Raw genomic sequence first — 17570 nt, 5'->3', positions numbered from 1 at the left:
ATGAGTTTGGCTTTCTTTACAATTTTGGGATTTAGTGACTTCCAACACACAGACCAAAAGATACTCGGGACCATGTGGCTCACCCTGTTTTGTCCACCCTGTGAGATTCTAATCTCTCTCTCCCCCAACCATTCTTCTCTGGGAAAAGTGACTAGAGGGAGGGATTCACAGCAAAAAAAAAAAAAAAAAAAAAAAGAGCCAGAGGTAACACTCTCTGCAACTAATCTAATGCATAGGGTTTTAAGTAAGAAGTCACAGCTGGAACTCAGGATGACAATTACAAAGTTGCTAGCTGGGCTTGAAAAAAGTATAAATGACACGAGAGACTCTCATAGTGCAGAAATGAAATCGAATCAGGCCCAAATTCCAAAGGCTCTAACTGAGATGCAGTCTACATTGGATGTGCATGCTCTAACGGCTAGGGTCAATGAGGAGAAGACAGAGTCAGTGACACCAAAGACAAGCTGATGGAAAGGAAGGAAGCTGAGGAAAAGAGAGAAAGCCAACGAATGGACCATGGGTGGAGGAGTCGAAAAATCAGTGATGCCACAAAAGGAAACAATATTGGAATTACTTCTGGCCCCGAGGGAGAAGACACAGAGGGACAGAAGATCTATCTGTGTAGATCGTAGCTGAGAACTTCCCTAATCTGGGAGGGAAACAGGCATTCAAGTCCAAGAGGTAGAGAGGACTCTTCCCCAAATCCATAAGAATAGAGGAATACCCTAACATATACTAGTGATGTTTGCAATTTCAGACAGAAAGAGAAACTCCTGAAAGCAGTTTGAGACAAGAGGATCTTCACCGACAGGGGTAAGCACGTTAGACTAGCCACATACCTATCCACAGAGTCCTGGCACACCAGAAAGGGCTGGTGTGATTGAGTCATGGTACTAAGTGAGAAAAACATGGAGCCAAGAACGCTTTACCCAGCAAGGAGTCATTCCGAATAGGAGCAGAGATAAAGAGCTTCCAGGACAGAAAGAAACTCAAAGGATTTGGCCGCTAAACCACCCTGCAAGAATAGGAAGGGGGATCCTGTAATTGAAGACAGACTCCAAGAGTAACACAGACCAGAAAGAAACAGAGACCATCTACAGAATTAGGAACGTGACAGGTAATGCAATGGACTCATCTCCATCTGCTTTTTAGATTTTTTCTTTATCATTGGTCTTAAGCAATTTTATTGGGATGTAGGTTGATAAGGAGGTTTTTTTTCATGATCCTTATGTTTGGGGTTTTTGTTGCCTGGATTCCTGAATTCTTAAAAATATGGGTGTAGAGGGTTCATACAATTCAGATAACAATCAGAATTACTTCTTCAAACAGTTTTTTTCTGTACCTCAGCCAATTTCGTATCTACCAGGCCACTTGAAATTGCTACAAAGCTCACACATACTCTAGTGTTTGTGTGCAGGGCGTGGTTTGCACCCTTCCTTTTCTCTGCTTTATTCTGGACAACTGCTATGATCATACATTCAAGTTCTCTCTCTCTGTCTCTCGCTCTCTTTTTGCTATTTAGTGTCTAACGGGAAAGAAAGCCCATCTACTACATTTTTCATCTTAGACGTGCCACTGTTCAGCTCCAGAAGTTGGGTTTTCCTTGTTTTCATATTTCCTATATCTGTTTCACTTCATCCTTTGTGTACATTCTTACGTATATAAAACGTCTTTCTAACAGTTGTTTGAATGTCCATGTGCAATACTTCCATCATCTTTTTCATTTCTGGGTAGGTTTCTATTGTTTAATCTTTCTCCTCAGTACGAGGTGAACTCTTCTCCTTCTTTGCATCCTGGTAATCTTTTGTTGGAAGACAGGTATTGTGAATTTTAATTGTTAGATATTAACTATGGCTTATATTTCTACACATACTCCTGAGGATTGTTCTGATGGTGAGGTAGGTTCCTGGAAGACGATTTTATCCTTCCAGACTAGCTTTCCAAAGGTTTGTTGGGTGGTATCACAGTAGTCTTCAATGTATTTTGCTATTGTTCTGTTGGTATTCTGAGCTCTCTTTGCAATGTCCCACGAATTACGAGGTTTTCCACTCTGCCTGCTGCTGGTAGCACAGACTTTTCCTGATTGTGTGTGAAGGCTAGTGACATTTTCCTCTCTGCTTCCCCTGGGCTATGATTTTCCCCACACCACATAGGTTCCTCACACACGTGCCCTACTGAGGAATTCCATGAAAACTCAAAAGTGATCCTAGATGGCTTTCTGAGGTCCTCTTTCTCTGTGCAGCTCTCCTCAGTATTCTGTACTGTAAACCACAGCTATATTGACTTCTCCAAACTTCCATCTTTCTGTCTCCAACTCATGGAAATGGCTGAGCTTCACCTGTATTCTTCATCCCTGACCCGTAGACTAGAAATGAAATCTCTTTAGGCAGTAAGTTAGGGAAATACAGAGTCCCCCATGTTTGTCTTCCCTCTTGCACTAGTCACTTCCCTGCATTGCCTGGAAATATATCGACAGTGTTCTTTTGCCAGGGGGCCTGGGTGGCTCAGTTGCTTAAGCCTCCTACTCGTGATCTGGACTCAGGTCACGAACTCAGGGTCTTGGGATCAAGACCAGCATTGGGCATCACACTCAGCACAGAGTCGGCTTGAGATTCTGTCTCCCCTCTCCCTCTATCCTCCCCACCCCCCACATTCTGTCTCTCAAACCAACATAGAAAATCTTTCAAATGAAATAAAATCAGTTACGTAACAGGCAGCCTCTGCAACGAGGGGAAGACCCCAGCAGGGTCCGTGCCTTGCCCAGAATCACAGACTGGTAAGAAGGCAGAACCAGGCCTGAACCCAGCTCTCCGAGTGTCCTCAACGTTGGGGCGCTGGCTGAACCTAGCTACTCACTGGGAGCTCGGGAAGAGGTTGTGTTTTGGAACTGGCTGTAGACCTGGAGGTGGTATGGGGGTGAGAAGAAACATCGACATCCCAGGCAGGAGGCTTCCCAGCACGTACCTGTCTGAGGAGGAGCCCAGGCCAGGGCAACCCACTGACGGCACCCCTGCCCGCATGACACCCAGAGGAAAGGAGGGATGGCTCGTGACACACAACTGGCAGCGTCTAGGGGTAAGGGTGGGCTCAGCCCCTCTAAGCCAAGGTTCCAATGCCTTCTGCAGGATTGGCCTTGGAAATCAGAAAGCCTAAGACCTGGGAAAGCTATTTCCCATAAACCCTAGGTGGGACTGTCATCTTCTGGGCCTGCACAATAGGAGTATTGGGGCACACACATGTGCACAGTTACACACACAACACAATAGGGACTGTGGGTGGGATCGGAAGAGCTACAGACTCAGAGAAGGTGAGAAAGGAAGAAAATGTGGTGGCAGTTATTCCCTACGTACGACACCACTCCCCCAATTTCTTAGATGGTATCCCACCTATGCCTGTGGACTTCTGCAAGAAGTACATGCTGGAATAATCCCTATCGCACAGGCAAGACACAGACCATCCCTGACAGGCACAACGGCTTCTCTGGGATCCAAAACAGGGAAGATGGAGACTTGCGTTAGAGCCCGGGGTGTTTCTAAGCTGGGGCCCTGGCTGCACCCAGACCTTCCGTGGGGCTTGTGGAGAGGGGTGTGTTGGTGTCACTGGGTACGCATGTGGCATGGCATGCAGAAAGGGGATGAGCAGTCGGCAGCCCAGAGCACTGTTTGTGTAGGTGCTAGTCCAGGTGTGGACTCAGGGAGGGGATCCCAGGAAGTGAAGTCACTTCCCTGATAACTGACCCCAACAGAACTTGGAACCCCGGTCACCAGGCAACCACATCATAGTGCAGTCCCGTATCAGGCTCACTTGGCTGGAGACAGTCGATAGTGAAAGATGTTCTCTTGCTGCGTGCCCATTGTCCGGGGCTCTGGCTTCCAGAAACCCCAGGGTGAGGGACTTTTCACATGCTGCAGACACTGGCTCAACCCGCGCCCCCGACGCCGCAGGGCCTTTGCCAGGAGGGGCCGGAAGGTAATACCGAGCGACCTAGGCCAGGCCAGGCCACCTCTCCGAGCCATCCCTGGACAGCCCCATTCCCCCAGTTTCAGGGAAAGAGGGGAATGTGGGGGAGGTCCCGCCCTGGGCTGGAGGAGGTTGCAGGGCAGTGGATACCCTGGGGATGCCTTCATGTTCACACCGATGCCACGGTGGGCAGGGTGGAAAGAGGATTCCTGAGGTGCCTCTCACCAGGGCCAGAGTGAATCCAAGGCCCTCGAGCTGGGTCACTTTTCTCTCCATGGTGGAGCTGCGTGCATCCTGGCCTGGGGTGTGTCTGCAAGGGTGTCCCCTGGGTCTGAGGATCAGCAAAGGCAGCCAGACAGACCTCTGAGGCCTCCCGCCTGGCTGCCAGGCACTGTGTTTACAGAGCTCCACATGGGAGACAGGGCAGGAGCTGAACGATGGGATCCCCTGCCCCACCTCCTTGAAGGACAGGACGGAGTTCCCTACTGCCAACAAAGTCCAGCGCTGTCTCAGGGTGAGCGCAGGTGCCACAGGGACCCAGCACCCAGGGCACCGATGTGGCACAAAGGGACCCAGATCCCAGAAACCAGCCTCTGGGCTCCTCGGGGCTCCCTCCTAGACTCCTGCTCCCATGTGAACCTGGATCCCCATCTCCTCCCCAAAACTGCCCTCAGGGCCCTGCCAACAGCCTTGGCCTGATGCACAGTCCCTATCCACATATCTGTATGAATATCAGAAAAGCGACCTTAAACCACCTCTCATCCATTGCTCGAAATCCTGGTGAGCTGGGAGACTTTTCCCCAAAGGGGTATGGGGCTTATGGTACTATGCCTATTGCTCTGCCCTTTGGTTGTGAAGGAACACATCCCTGGGGCCCCTCCAGGGTCTGGAGCAGGCGCCTCCTTGTGCTGCACAACATTCCAGAAGGCCCATTGAGCCCTTCACAGATGCAGGACGTTCATGTGATTCCCTTCTGTTGCCAACTCACAGCGCTGCACGGAACATTATTACAAAGTAATAATAGTAATATGAATAATAAAACCACATATTTTAATTTGAAACAGTACTTTTTCATGAATTAATTTCTATTGAAATTATATGATTTCATAGATACTCAACATTATTATACTAAGATTCAAATACTGGTCTAGCTCTGTATTTTTGTTTGTTTTGGGCATTTCTACCCTGGGAAAATAAGGAAACAGGTTTATAATTGGCTCCAAATTCACAGATTATAAGAAATATAAATTTATCTGTTAAGTTATTTTTTTAGTAAAATATTTCAAGTGAAAGAATGTTGTCATCTAAAAATGGTAAGATTTATCACTTTTATTTACATATTAACCAAATTAAGTCACATCTGCTTTTTAAATAGAAGTAAGTGATCTAAATATTAATATATCCTTGTTTAATCAACGTTTGACATCAGATTAAAAATTATGAATGTGAAAGATGACAATTTTTAATGATGCCTTCTCAAAATTTTTTAAGAACATGAAATATAAAGAGAATTGAGTGCTGGAAATATTCTTGAACAGAATAGAGAAATACTGAATGAAAAAAAAAGCCCCCTTCATGATAAAAATCCTCAAACAAACTAAGTTTAGTGGAAATATATTTCAACATAATAAAGGCTATACATGAAAACCCCACTGCTAATATCATACTCAATGGTGAAAAATGGTGAGAGCTTTCCCCCTAGTTCAGGAACAAGATGAGAATGTCCACTCTCACCATTTTTATTCATTCTAGTATTGGAAGTCTTAGCCACAACAATCAGACAAGAAATAAAAAAACTTCCAGATTGGTAAGGAAGAAGTAAAACTTTCACTATTTGTAGATGGCATATTATGTATAGAAAACCTAAGATGCTACCAAAATACTACTAATACTGATAAACAGATTCAGAAAGGTTGCAGGATACAAAAAAAAAAAAAAAAAGTACAGAAATCTGTGGCATTTTTCTATACTGATAATGAAGTAGCAGAAAGAGAAATTAAGACAAAAATCCCATTTACACGTGCACCAAAAATAATAAAATACCTAGGAATAAATGTAAACAAAGTGAAAGACCTGACTGAAAATCATACAATTTTGATGAAAAAACTCACAGACAACACAAATGGAAAGATACTCCATTCTCTTGGACTGGAAGAATAAATATTGTTAAAATGTCCATACTACCCAAAGCAATCTACATATTTAATGCAATCCCCATCAAAATAGCAACAGTATTTCTCACTAGAACAAATAATCCTAAAATTTGCATGGAACCACAAAAGATCCAGAATAACTAAAGAGATCTTGAAAAAGAATGACAACCTAGAGGCATCACAATCCCAGATTTCAAGATCTACTACAAAGTTGTAGTAATCAAAACAGTATGGTACTGATACAAAAAAAGACATATAGATTAATAGAACAGAATAGACGGCCCAGAAATAAACCCTTGAGGAGCTGAGTTTTCAAAAGGGATGTTCTCCACTTCTCCCAGGACATTCAAATACCCCCTAGACCTCGCTCGTCTAATTAGAGATTTTTCTTTAGGCTCTCAGGACATTGTAATTCTTAGAGAAATTCTTCTCAGGGTCTGGAAGGTAATGTTTTTGCTCATTGTACTTCTTTAATTTAGCTAGATGCCCTTGTATTTGGAAGATATTCTTATAACATCTCCAAGATTATTTTTTAATAGATTTTCTTGTCTGTTTCTTTAAATTACTTTTGCTTACATAAGGGATATTAGAGAAGATATAAATATTTTATTCTTCCAGGAGACTCTGTGTGTGTGTGTGTGTGTGTGTGTGTGTGTGTGTATTTAGGCCATATATTTAGTTCATTAAGATTTGTACAGATTTCTAGAAGAAAAATAATCACATGATCACATGATTTAGGATTACTTATAATCATAAATAGATTTTTAAATTGGAGAGGAAAACGGATAGCTAGTAAAGCATGAAACCCTGATAGGAAACATACATACTGTGTGCTGGTTAATTGGTTATAGTCACTTCATGTATTATTATGACAGCTTCTGCCTGTGAACTTAGAAGATGCTGAGCTTCTCAATAATCAAAGAAGAGAACAAGTGTTCATTCAAAATGCTGACCCAAGCAGTGCCTGCTTTTCTGTTTTTCTATCTGAAGCCATCATTTAGAATTTGTACTCTTTCAACAGTAGGAAAGTCCATAGACCTCTAAAGCATGAGTAAAATTCAAATAGGGTCAAATTCCTGAGGGCAAAGCATTATTTTTCCTCCCAGCCCTGTTACATTTGGCCATACATGCTTATTTCAACCCATGCAGCAGAGAATAAGGGCTGTGATTTTCATTATGATCACTAATTCCTTAAAAGTGCATCTAGGGCCTTCCAGAGTCATGAATTCAGCAGAATAACAGAAGGTAGCATGTCAAAAGACCATATGCAGGGCCTAGGCTGTATTTGCAGTACTAGTTCTGCATAATGTTTCCAGTTGGTATGCAATCATGCATGAACTCAAGCTTAAAAAAAACAAAAAGCTAGAATTTTTCATGCAGTGCTGTTACCTTTCAACGCACACCCAATTCAGCAAACTTAAATACTATCAAATATCCTTCCATAGTGATTGCAGTCTCCAGCGCTATCTACTGGTAATGCATAGCTTGGTTTTTAGATAATAAATAATAAAACTCTTCTAACAGGTGAATTTGATAATCAGTGTGCATCCAGAAGCATTGAATGTTTCCCATTAAATGACTGTAATCTTTCAGTTTGGTTTGCACCACCATATGCTATTGGCCTTGCATTTTGTATGTTAACTTTGCAGAGCTCATGCTCACTACAAACACACTCGGGACCTCTAAATACTTGTTTCTTGTGCATACCATGAATTTGTATTCACATTTTTGGAGAAAGGAGACAATGCTGATGTTTACTTGTATTTCAGAAAAATCAATCAGGTCAGCCTTGAGAGGTCACAATGACCAATACAGCTGATACACTGAGAGTTCACTAAATATTTTCTGAGACTTCGGTATCATTGTTGCAAGTATTCAGACAATTTTCTGGATCACATGCCCGTGACAGAGGGTTCCCTTACATTCACAATTCTGGAAGAAAACTCTTCATATTGCCATCCCAGAAATCCAGAAATCCTGCCAGGGAGTGAACATTTACTGTAAAATAATCTGTGCCACATTGCTCCTCTTTTTATACAGCACCATGACCCACTAAGGAATAAGAAAAATCCCTGAGCTGTCTCTGTATGTTTTTAGCATTATGATTTCATACACATTTAACGGAATTAATTTAAAAAAGACAACCCTAGTTCTAAGATTAAAAAATCTTCATAAAATAGTCAAATGGAGCCAATGTGCTAAATATTTTTTTTCTGAGGGACCTTAAATTTCCAAGTCTTATACTTTAAATATGGGCTTAATTTGAGAACAGTCATTTTAAAGTTGGCCTAACTCATTTCTCCAAACTCAACTTAAAAATTCACAATTCCTGAGGAGTTAAGATGGCGGAGGAGTAGGGGACCCCTTTTTCAGCCGGTCCCCTGAGTCGAGCTGGATAGGTAACAGACCAGCCTAAATAACCACGGAATCAGCCTGAGACGCAGGAAGATACATCTGGATCTCTACAAATGAACATCTCCAGCACTGAGTATTGAGGTACCAAGAGGGGTGCCGTAAAACCGCGCAGATATCGGAAGATAAACGGAAGGGGGAGGGAGCCGCCGCGTTTGGGCGCCGGGAAGCAGAAGCCACCTGCACGGGGGAGCGGGCAGACTCAGGGACCGCAACCGCAAGAGAGCAGACTGAGACCGGTGAGCCGTGAACGCGCGCCACAAGGCATCTCCTGGAACACCGGAATCCGGGTGTGCTCACAGGATCCAGACTGAGACCGGGAGCTCCCAGAGCGCGCGCGGGGCGGCTGGCGGCTGGCGGGCCACCTGCACGGGGGAGCGGGCGGACTCGCGGTCGGCACCCGCGAAACAGCAGACTGAGACCCTGAACCGGGTGCGCGCATCACCAGGCTTCTCACGGAACACCGGAATCGCGGTGTGCTCACCGGGCATAGACCGAGACCAGGAGACCCGGGAGCGCGCGGGGCGGCGGTGGCTGGCGGCATTAGAAACACAAAGGACAGAGACGCGCCGGCCCTGGAAGTGAGGGCAGGGACGCCGGGTTGGTGCGCACATCCCGGGTCGCTGCAGGGTTGAGCAGCACCAACAGTAACAGAGTTAAAGTGGCCAGAACATCAGTGGAGAACAGGCCGCAATCCCTCTGTTCTGTGACAATGCAGCCTCTGCTGCTCTGACTCTCAGAAGAGGCATAGCCGACCGCCAGGGAAAGCCGCCAGAGAACAAAAGCCTGGAAATACCGGCTCACAGCATGCCCATCCCCATCCCCCCTCGCGGGGGACACGGAGACTCTACCCAAACAGGGTTGCCTGAGTATCGGTGCGGCAGGCCCCTCCCCCAGAACACAGAAGGCAGGCTGAAAAATCAAGAAGCCCACAACCCGGGCGCCTGGGTGGCGCGGTCATTGAGTGCCTGTCTCCGGCTTAGGGCGTGATCCCAGCGTTCCGGAAAGGAGTCCCTCATCGGGCTCCTCCGCTGGGAGCCTGCTTCTTCCTCTCCCACTCCCCTGCTTCTGTTCCTGTTCTTGCTGACTGTCTACCTCCCTCTCTCAGATAAATAAATAAATAAAATCTTTAAAGAAGAAGCCCACATCTCTAAGATCCCTATAAAACAAGGGGCACGGCCTGGGACCCAGTCAATAATTTGGGCTCTGGACAACCCCGCAACCTCTCCTCATCAGAATGACAAGAAGAAGAAGCCCCCCCCCCCAGCAAAAAAAAGACAGTGAGTCTGTGGCCTCTGCCACAGAAATAATGGATATGGATGTAACCAAATTATCAGAAATGGAATTCAGAGTAACGATGGTCAAATTGATGAGCAGAATTGAAAAAAGTATTAACGAAAAGGTTTCTGAGAATATAGAATCCCTAAAGTCAGAAATGAGAGCGAATTTGACAGAAATTAAAAATTCTATGAGCCAAATGCAGGCAAAACTAGAGGCTCTGAGGGCCAGGGTCACAGAAGCAGAGGAACGGGTTAGTGAATTGGAGGATGGGTTAATAGAGGAAAAAATGAAAATAGAAGATGCTTTTAAAAAAATCTAAGCCCACGATTGTTGGCTACGGGAGATTACTGACTCAATGAAATGATCCAATGTTAGAATCATCGGCATCCCCGAGGGGGTGGAGAAAAACAGAGGTCTAGAAGAGATATTTGAACAAATCGTAGCTGAAAACTTCCCTAATCTAGCAAGGGAAACAAACATTTGTGTCCAAGAGGCATAGAGGACCCCTCCGAAGCTCAACCACGACAAACCTACGCCACGTCACGTCATAGTGCATTTCGCAAATATTACATCCAAGGATACAGTATTGAAAGCGGCCAGGGCAAAGAAATTTCTCACGTACCAAGGCAAAGGCATCAAAATTACGTCAGACCTGTCTACACAGACCTGGAATGAGAGAAAGGGTTGGGGGAGCATTTTTAAAGCTCTTTCAGAGAAAAACATGCAGCCAAGGATCCTTTATCCAGCAAGGCTGTCATTCAGAATTGATGGAGAAATAAAGACATTTCAGAATCGACAGTCACTAACCAATTTCGTAACCACGAAACCAGCCCTACAGGAGATATTACGGGGGGTTCTATAAAAGTAAAAAGGCCCCAAGAGTAATACAGAACAGAAAGTCACAGCCGATACAAACAAAGACTTTACTGGCAACATGGCATCATTAAAAGCATATCTCTCAGTACTCAGTCTTAATATTAATGGCTTAAATTCTCCCTTACAACACCACAGGGTTGCAGATTGGATAAAAAGAAATGACCCATCCATTTGCTGTCTACAAGAGACTCATTTCGAACCCAAAGATGCATTCAGACTGAGAGTAAGGGGATGGAGTACCATCTTTCACGCAAATGGACCTCAAAAGAAAGCTGGGGTAGCAATTCTCATATCAGATAAATTGGATTTTAAACTACAGACTATAGTTAGAGACGCAGAAGGGCACTATATTATTCTTAAAGGAAGTATTCAACAAGTGGATATGACAATTATAAATATATATGCCCCCAACAGGGGAGCAGCAAGATACAGAAGCAACTCTTAACCAGAATAAAGAGACATATAAATAAAATACATTAATAGTAGGGGACCTCAACACTCCACTCTCAGAAATAGACAGAACACCCTGGCAAAAACTAAGCAAAGAATCAAAGGCTTTGAATGCCATACTCGACGTGTTGGACCTCATAGATATATAGAGAACACTACACCCCAGAACCAAAGAATACTCATTCTATTCTAATGCCCATGGAAAATTCTCAAGAATAGACCATGTTCTGGGACACAAAACAGGTCTCAGCCGATACCAAAAGATTGAAATTATCCCGTGCATATTCTCAGACCACACGCTTTGAAATTGGAACTCAACCACAAGGAAAAATTTGGGAGAAACTCAAACACTTGGAGACTAAGAACCATCCTGCTCAGGAATGACTCGATAAACCAGGAAATCAAAAATCAAATTAAACAATTTATGGAGACCAATGAGAATGAAAATACAACAGTCCAAAACCTATGGGATACTGCAAAGGCAGTCCTAAGGAGGAAATACATAGCCATCCAAGCCTCACTCAAAAGAATAGAAAAATCTAAAATGCAGTTTTTATATTCTCACCTCAAGAAGCTGGAACAGCAACATAGGGACAACTAATCCACACACGAGGAAGCAGTTGACCAAAATTAGAGCTGAAATCAATCAAGCAGAAACCAGAAGTACAGTAGAGCAGATCAACAGGACTAGAAGCTGGTTCTTTGAGAGAATCAATAAAATTGACAGACCACTGGCAAGATTTATCCAAAAGAAAAGAGAAAGGACCCGAATATTAAAATTATGAATGAAAAAGGAGAGGTCACGACGAACACCATTGAAATTGGAAGGATTATTAGAAATTTTTATCAACAGCTATATGCCAATAAACTAAGCAATCTGGAAGAGATGGAATCCTACCTGGAAACCTATAAACTACCAAGATTGAAACAGGAAGAAATTGATTTCTTAAACAGGCCAATTAATGATGAAGAAATTGAGTCAGTGATAAACAACCTTCCAAATAACAGAACTCCAGGCCCGGACGGTTTTCCTGGGGAATTCTACCAAACATTCAAAGAAGAAATAATACCTATTCTCCTAAAGCTATTTCAAAAAATAGAAACAGAAGGAGAGCTACCAAACTCATTCTATGAGGCCAATATTACCTTGATCCCCAAACCAGGCAAAGACCCCCTCAAAAAGGAGAATTACAGACCGATTTCCCTAATGAATATGGACGCCAAAATCCTCAACAAGATACTTGCTAATAGAATCCAACAGTTCATTAAAAGGATTATCCATCACGATCAAGTGGGATTCATACCTGGGATGCAAGCGTGGTTCAATATTTGCAAATCAATCAGCGTGATACATCATATCAACAAGAAAAGACTCAGGAACCATATGATCCTCTCAATCGATGCCGAAAAAGCATTTGACAAAATACAGCATCCTTTCCTGATTAAAACCCTTCAGAGTGTAGGAATAGAAGTTACATTTCTCAATCTCATAAAAGCCATCTATGAAAAGCCTACTGCAAATATTATTCTCAATGGGGAAAAGCTGGAAGCCTTTCCCTTAAGATCAGGAACACGACAAGGATGCCCACTCTCGCCACTATTATTCAACATAGTACTAGAAGTCCTTGCAACAGCAATCAGACAACAAAAAGGGATCAAAGGTATTCAAATCGGCAAAGAAGAAGTCAAAATGTCTCTCTTCGCAGATGACATGATACTCTATATGGAAAACCCAAAAGAAGCCACTCCCAAACTATTAGAAGTTATAGAGCAATTCAGTAACGTGGCAGGATAAAAAATCAATGCTCAGAAATCAGTTGCATTTCTGTACACGAATAGCGAGACCGAAGAAAGAGAAATTAGGGAATCCATCCCATTTACAATAGCACCAAAAACCATACGTTACCTTGGATTTAACTTAACCAGAGACGTAAAGGACCTATATTCTAGAAACTATAAATCCCTCTTGAAAGACATTGAGGAAGACATAAAAAGATGGAAAGATATTCCATGCTCATGGATCGGAAGAATTAACATAGTTAAAATGTCCATGCTACCCAGAGCAATCTACACTTTCAATGCTATCCCAATCAAAATACCGATGACATTTTTCAAAGAACTGGAACAAATAGTCCTTAAATTTGTATGGAACCAGAAAAGGCCCTGAATCTCCAAGGAACTGTTGAAAAGGAAAAACAAAGCTGGGGGCATCACAATGCTGGATTTTGAGCTGTACTACAAAGCTGTGATCACAAAGACAGCATGGTACTGGCACAAAAACAGACACATAGACCAATGGAACAGAATAGAGAGCCCAGAAATGGACTCTTTGGGCAACTAATCTTTGATAAAGCAGGAAAAAACATCCGGTGGGAAAAAGACAGTCTCTTCAATAAATGGTGCTGGGAAAATTGGACAGCTACATGCAAAAGAAGGAAACTTGACCACTCTCTCACACCATACACAAAAATAAACTCCAAATGGATGAAAGACCTCGATGTGAGACAGGAATCCATCAAAATTCTAGAGGAGAACATAGGCAGCAACCTCTACGACATCGGCCAAAGCAACCTTTTTCATGACACATCCCCAAAGGCAAGAGAAACAAAAGATAAAATGAATTTATGGGACTTCATCAAGATTAAAAGTTTCTGCACAGCCAAGGAAACAGTCAGAAAAACTAAGAGGCAGCCCACGGAATGGGAGAAGATATTTGCAAATGACACTACAGATAAAGGACTGGTATCCAAGATCTACAAAGAACTTCTCAAACTCAATACACGAGAAACAAATAAACAAATCAAAAAATGGGCAGAAGATATGAACAGACACTTTTCCAATGAAGACATACAAATGGCTAACAGACACATGAAAAAATGTTCAAAATCATTAGCCATCAAGGAAATTCAAATCAAAACCACACTGAGATACCACCTTACGCCAGTGAGAATGGCAAAAATAGACAAGGCAAGAAACAACAAATGTTGGAGAGGATGTGGAGAAAGGGGATCCCTCCTACATTGTTGGTGGGAATGCAAGTTGGTACAGCCACTCTGGAAAACAGTGTGGAGGTCCCTTAGAAAGTTAAAAATTGAGCTACCCTATGATCCAGCCATTGCACTACTGGGTGTTTACCCCAAAGATACAGACGTGGTGAAGAGAAGGGCCATATGCACCCCAATGTTCATAGCAGCAATGTCCACAATAGCTAAATCGTGGAAGGAGCCGAGATGCCCTTCAACAGATGACTGGATTAAGAAGTTGTGGTCCATATATACAATGGAATATTACTCAGCTATCAGAAAGAACGAGTTCTCAACATTTGCTACAACATGGATGGCACTGGAGGAGGTAATGCTAAGTGAAATAAGTCAAGCAGAGAAAGACAAGGATCATATGATTTCTCTCATCTATGGAACATAAGCACTAGGATGATCAGTAGGGGAAGAAAGGGATAAAGAAAAGGGGGGTAATCAGAAGGGGGAATGAAACATGAGAGACTATGGACTATGAGAAACAAACTGAGGGCCACAGAGGGGAGGGGGGTGGGGGAATGGGATAGGCCCGTGATGGGTAGTAAGGAGGGCACGTATTGCATGGTGCACTGGGTGTTATACACAACTAATGAATCATCGAGCCTTACGTCGGAAACCGGGGATGTACTGTATGGTGACTAACATAATATAATAAAAATCATTATAAAAAAGAAAAATAATAATAATAAAAAAAATTTAAAAAGGTAGTAAGGAGGGCACGTATTGCATGGTGCACTGGGTGTTATACACAACTAATGAATCATCGAGCCTTACATCGGAAACCGGGGATGTACTGTATGGTGACTAACATAATATAATAAAAATCATTATAAAAAAGAAAAATAATAATAAAAAAAATTTAAAAAGGTAGTAAGGAGGGCACGTATTGCATGGTGCACTGGGTGTTATATGCAACTAATGAATCATCGAACTTTACATCAGAAACCAGGGATGTACTGTACGGTGACTAACATAATATAATAAAAAACATTAAAAAAAATAAAAAAATAAAAATTCACAATTCCTTATCAGTCACCTTTAGGACAATTTCTCATACTCTCTTCTCTCCAAATATATCCATATTTTAACTTAATGCAAAGAAATTTCAACTTACAATTGCTAAAACATCTTTAATTTCCAATGTTTTCCTTTTGGATATAATCTATATAAAGGAATGAATTTTTTATCTCTGGCTTAAATCGCAAAAACCCACAAAGCTTTTGACGGAACTTTTTGGCATTCAAGACCATTTCTAGTGCTGTGCAAAGCAGTCAGTGCTTTCTGGGGAGCAACTACTTAAAATTCATATGGACATATTAGATGTAATATGTATATTTGGAATAACCATTGAAATATTTCTCTATTTAATTAGAGTAGTCTATGCTAACTCACAGGGTGGACACTGTCAGCTATTTTCAATCTACCAATTATTTCTTTGGGGGACATGGTAAAATCTCTGCTTCAGTAAATGTTTTCACTTTCTTCATGCACTAGTTTTCCCTTCTTCTTCTAGCTCTGTCTCAGTGGGAAGAGAGAGCAAGAAATGCTAGCTATCATAATGCAAGCACGGCAGAAGCGGACACAAAATTTTCCCTTGCAACAAAGCAAGCTTTGATACTCAATTCCAATATTTGTTGAATGGTTATAAATGCACCCATTATCTTTTTTTCTGGTGTCCTATAGAGTATGTGCCCTCAAACAGTCAGGAAATGAAGGCATTACTGACTTTCTGTTCATGGTGCTAGGAATACAGGATTGCACTCTGTGGACAACCACTTATGTCTGCCCCCCTCAGCTCCTAGGAATCTGCAGATTTACCCCTTTCTTGATGCACTCAGTACTTCTACAGAGTCCTGGACAGGATCTTAGATGAAACTCAGACCAGCACACTATCTCTCTTCCCCTCTCCTCTGCCACATCTTGAGTCAAGATGAAGTGGTGATCACTGGTGAGGACTTCAAAAGCAAATCAAAGAACAAGGGCTATGATCAGAAAGAACGATTACCCAACATTTGCAACAACATGGACGGAACTGGAGGAGATAATGCTAAGTGCAATAAGTCAAGCAGAGAAAGACAATTATCATATGGTTTCACTCATTTGTAGAACATAAGGAATAGCAGGGAGATCGGTAGGAGAAGGAAGGGAAGAATGAAGGGGGGTTAAACAGAGAGGGAATGAACCACGAGAGACTATGAACTCTGGGAAACAAACTGAGGGCTTTAGAGGGGAGGGGGGTGGGGCATTGGGCTAGGTCGGTGATGGGTATTAAGGAGGGCACATATTGCATGGAGCACCGGGTGTTATACACAATGAATCATGGAACATTACATCAAAAACTAAGGATGTACTGTATGGTGATTAACATAATAAATTTAAAAAATATATTAAAAAATTTAAAAAATTAAAAATAACCCCCCCAAAAAAACAAAAGCAAAAATAAACAAACAAAAAGAACAATGGCTATGGGCTCTAGGGACAGATGTCAGCAAGTTACAGCCAAGGATTAAATGTGACCAGTGGACATCCTCCAGAGTAGGTACTGACTATGCACAAATATTCATGACCTCCCAAAATTCATATGTTGAAGTCTTAATCCACAATACGATGATTTTTGGAGATGGGGACTTTGGGCGATAACTAGGTTTGGATGAGGGTCTAGGAGTGGTACCTCCATGATAGGATTGGTATAAGAGATTTTCATCTCTTAAGAGATGAAAAGACCTCAGTTCCTTTCCCTCTCACTCTACCATGTGAAGATTCAGCAAGAAGGCACTGTCTGTAAACCAGGAAGGATGTCCTCCCCAGACATCAAATCTGCTCACACCTTGATCTCAGATTTCCCAGCTTCTAGTTTGCTGTATAAGCCACCCAGTCTCCAGTACCTTGTTAAAGCAGCTCAAAGAGAACATCCAGGACTCTGGACTAATCCAAGGAGCCACCTACCTCCTGACATAGACGTCGAGTGGATCCATCCAATGTATCTTTGGCCCTCAAAAAATTCCTCAAAGCACAGTAGTGAGACAAGAGCATTCCAACATCTCTTCTTAAAAAAAAAAATCCTTTCTAATATTCTCTCCAACATTTTTAAAAGAATAGAGGCAGGTAGTCTTCTAAAGTTCATGAAAATTATGACAAGGTCTGCTTCAGTGAACTCATATCCTCTTTTGCAATGTGGGCATGACGGACCTATACTAGCTTGAGGCCTCAGCCAAAACTGAGAAAAGGGATACTCATGTTAACATACACTACAACTAAGGTATCCGCAGAAAACACAGTTGTTACTCTCTAGCATGGCCATGCTCTGCTTATGAGACCACCTTTCAGCAGGTGGCTAGATTTAGAATTGCCAGTTAATAGAGTTTCTTTCAGTCTGAATTGTCTCCCTTCACTTTAAATATTG

This window comes from Ursus arctos, unplaced genomic scaffold (genome assembly GCF_023065955.2).
Source record: "Ursus arctos isolate Adak ecotype North America unplaced genomic scaffold, UrsArc2.0 scaffold_6, whole genome shotgun sequence".
In the NCBI taxonomy this organism is placed as follows: domain Eukaryota; kingdom Metazoa; phylum Chordata; class Mammalia; order Carnivora; family Ursidae; genus Ursus; species Ursus arctos.
Note: the sequence above shows the minus strand (reverse complement) of the source record.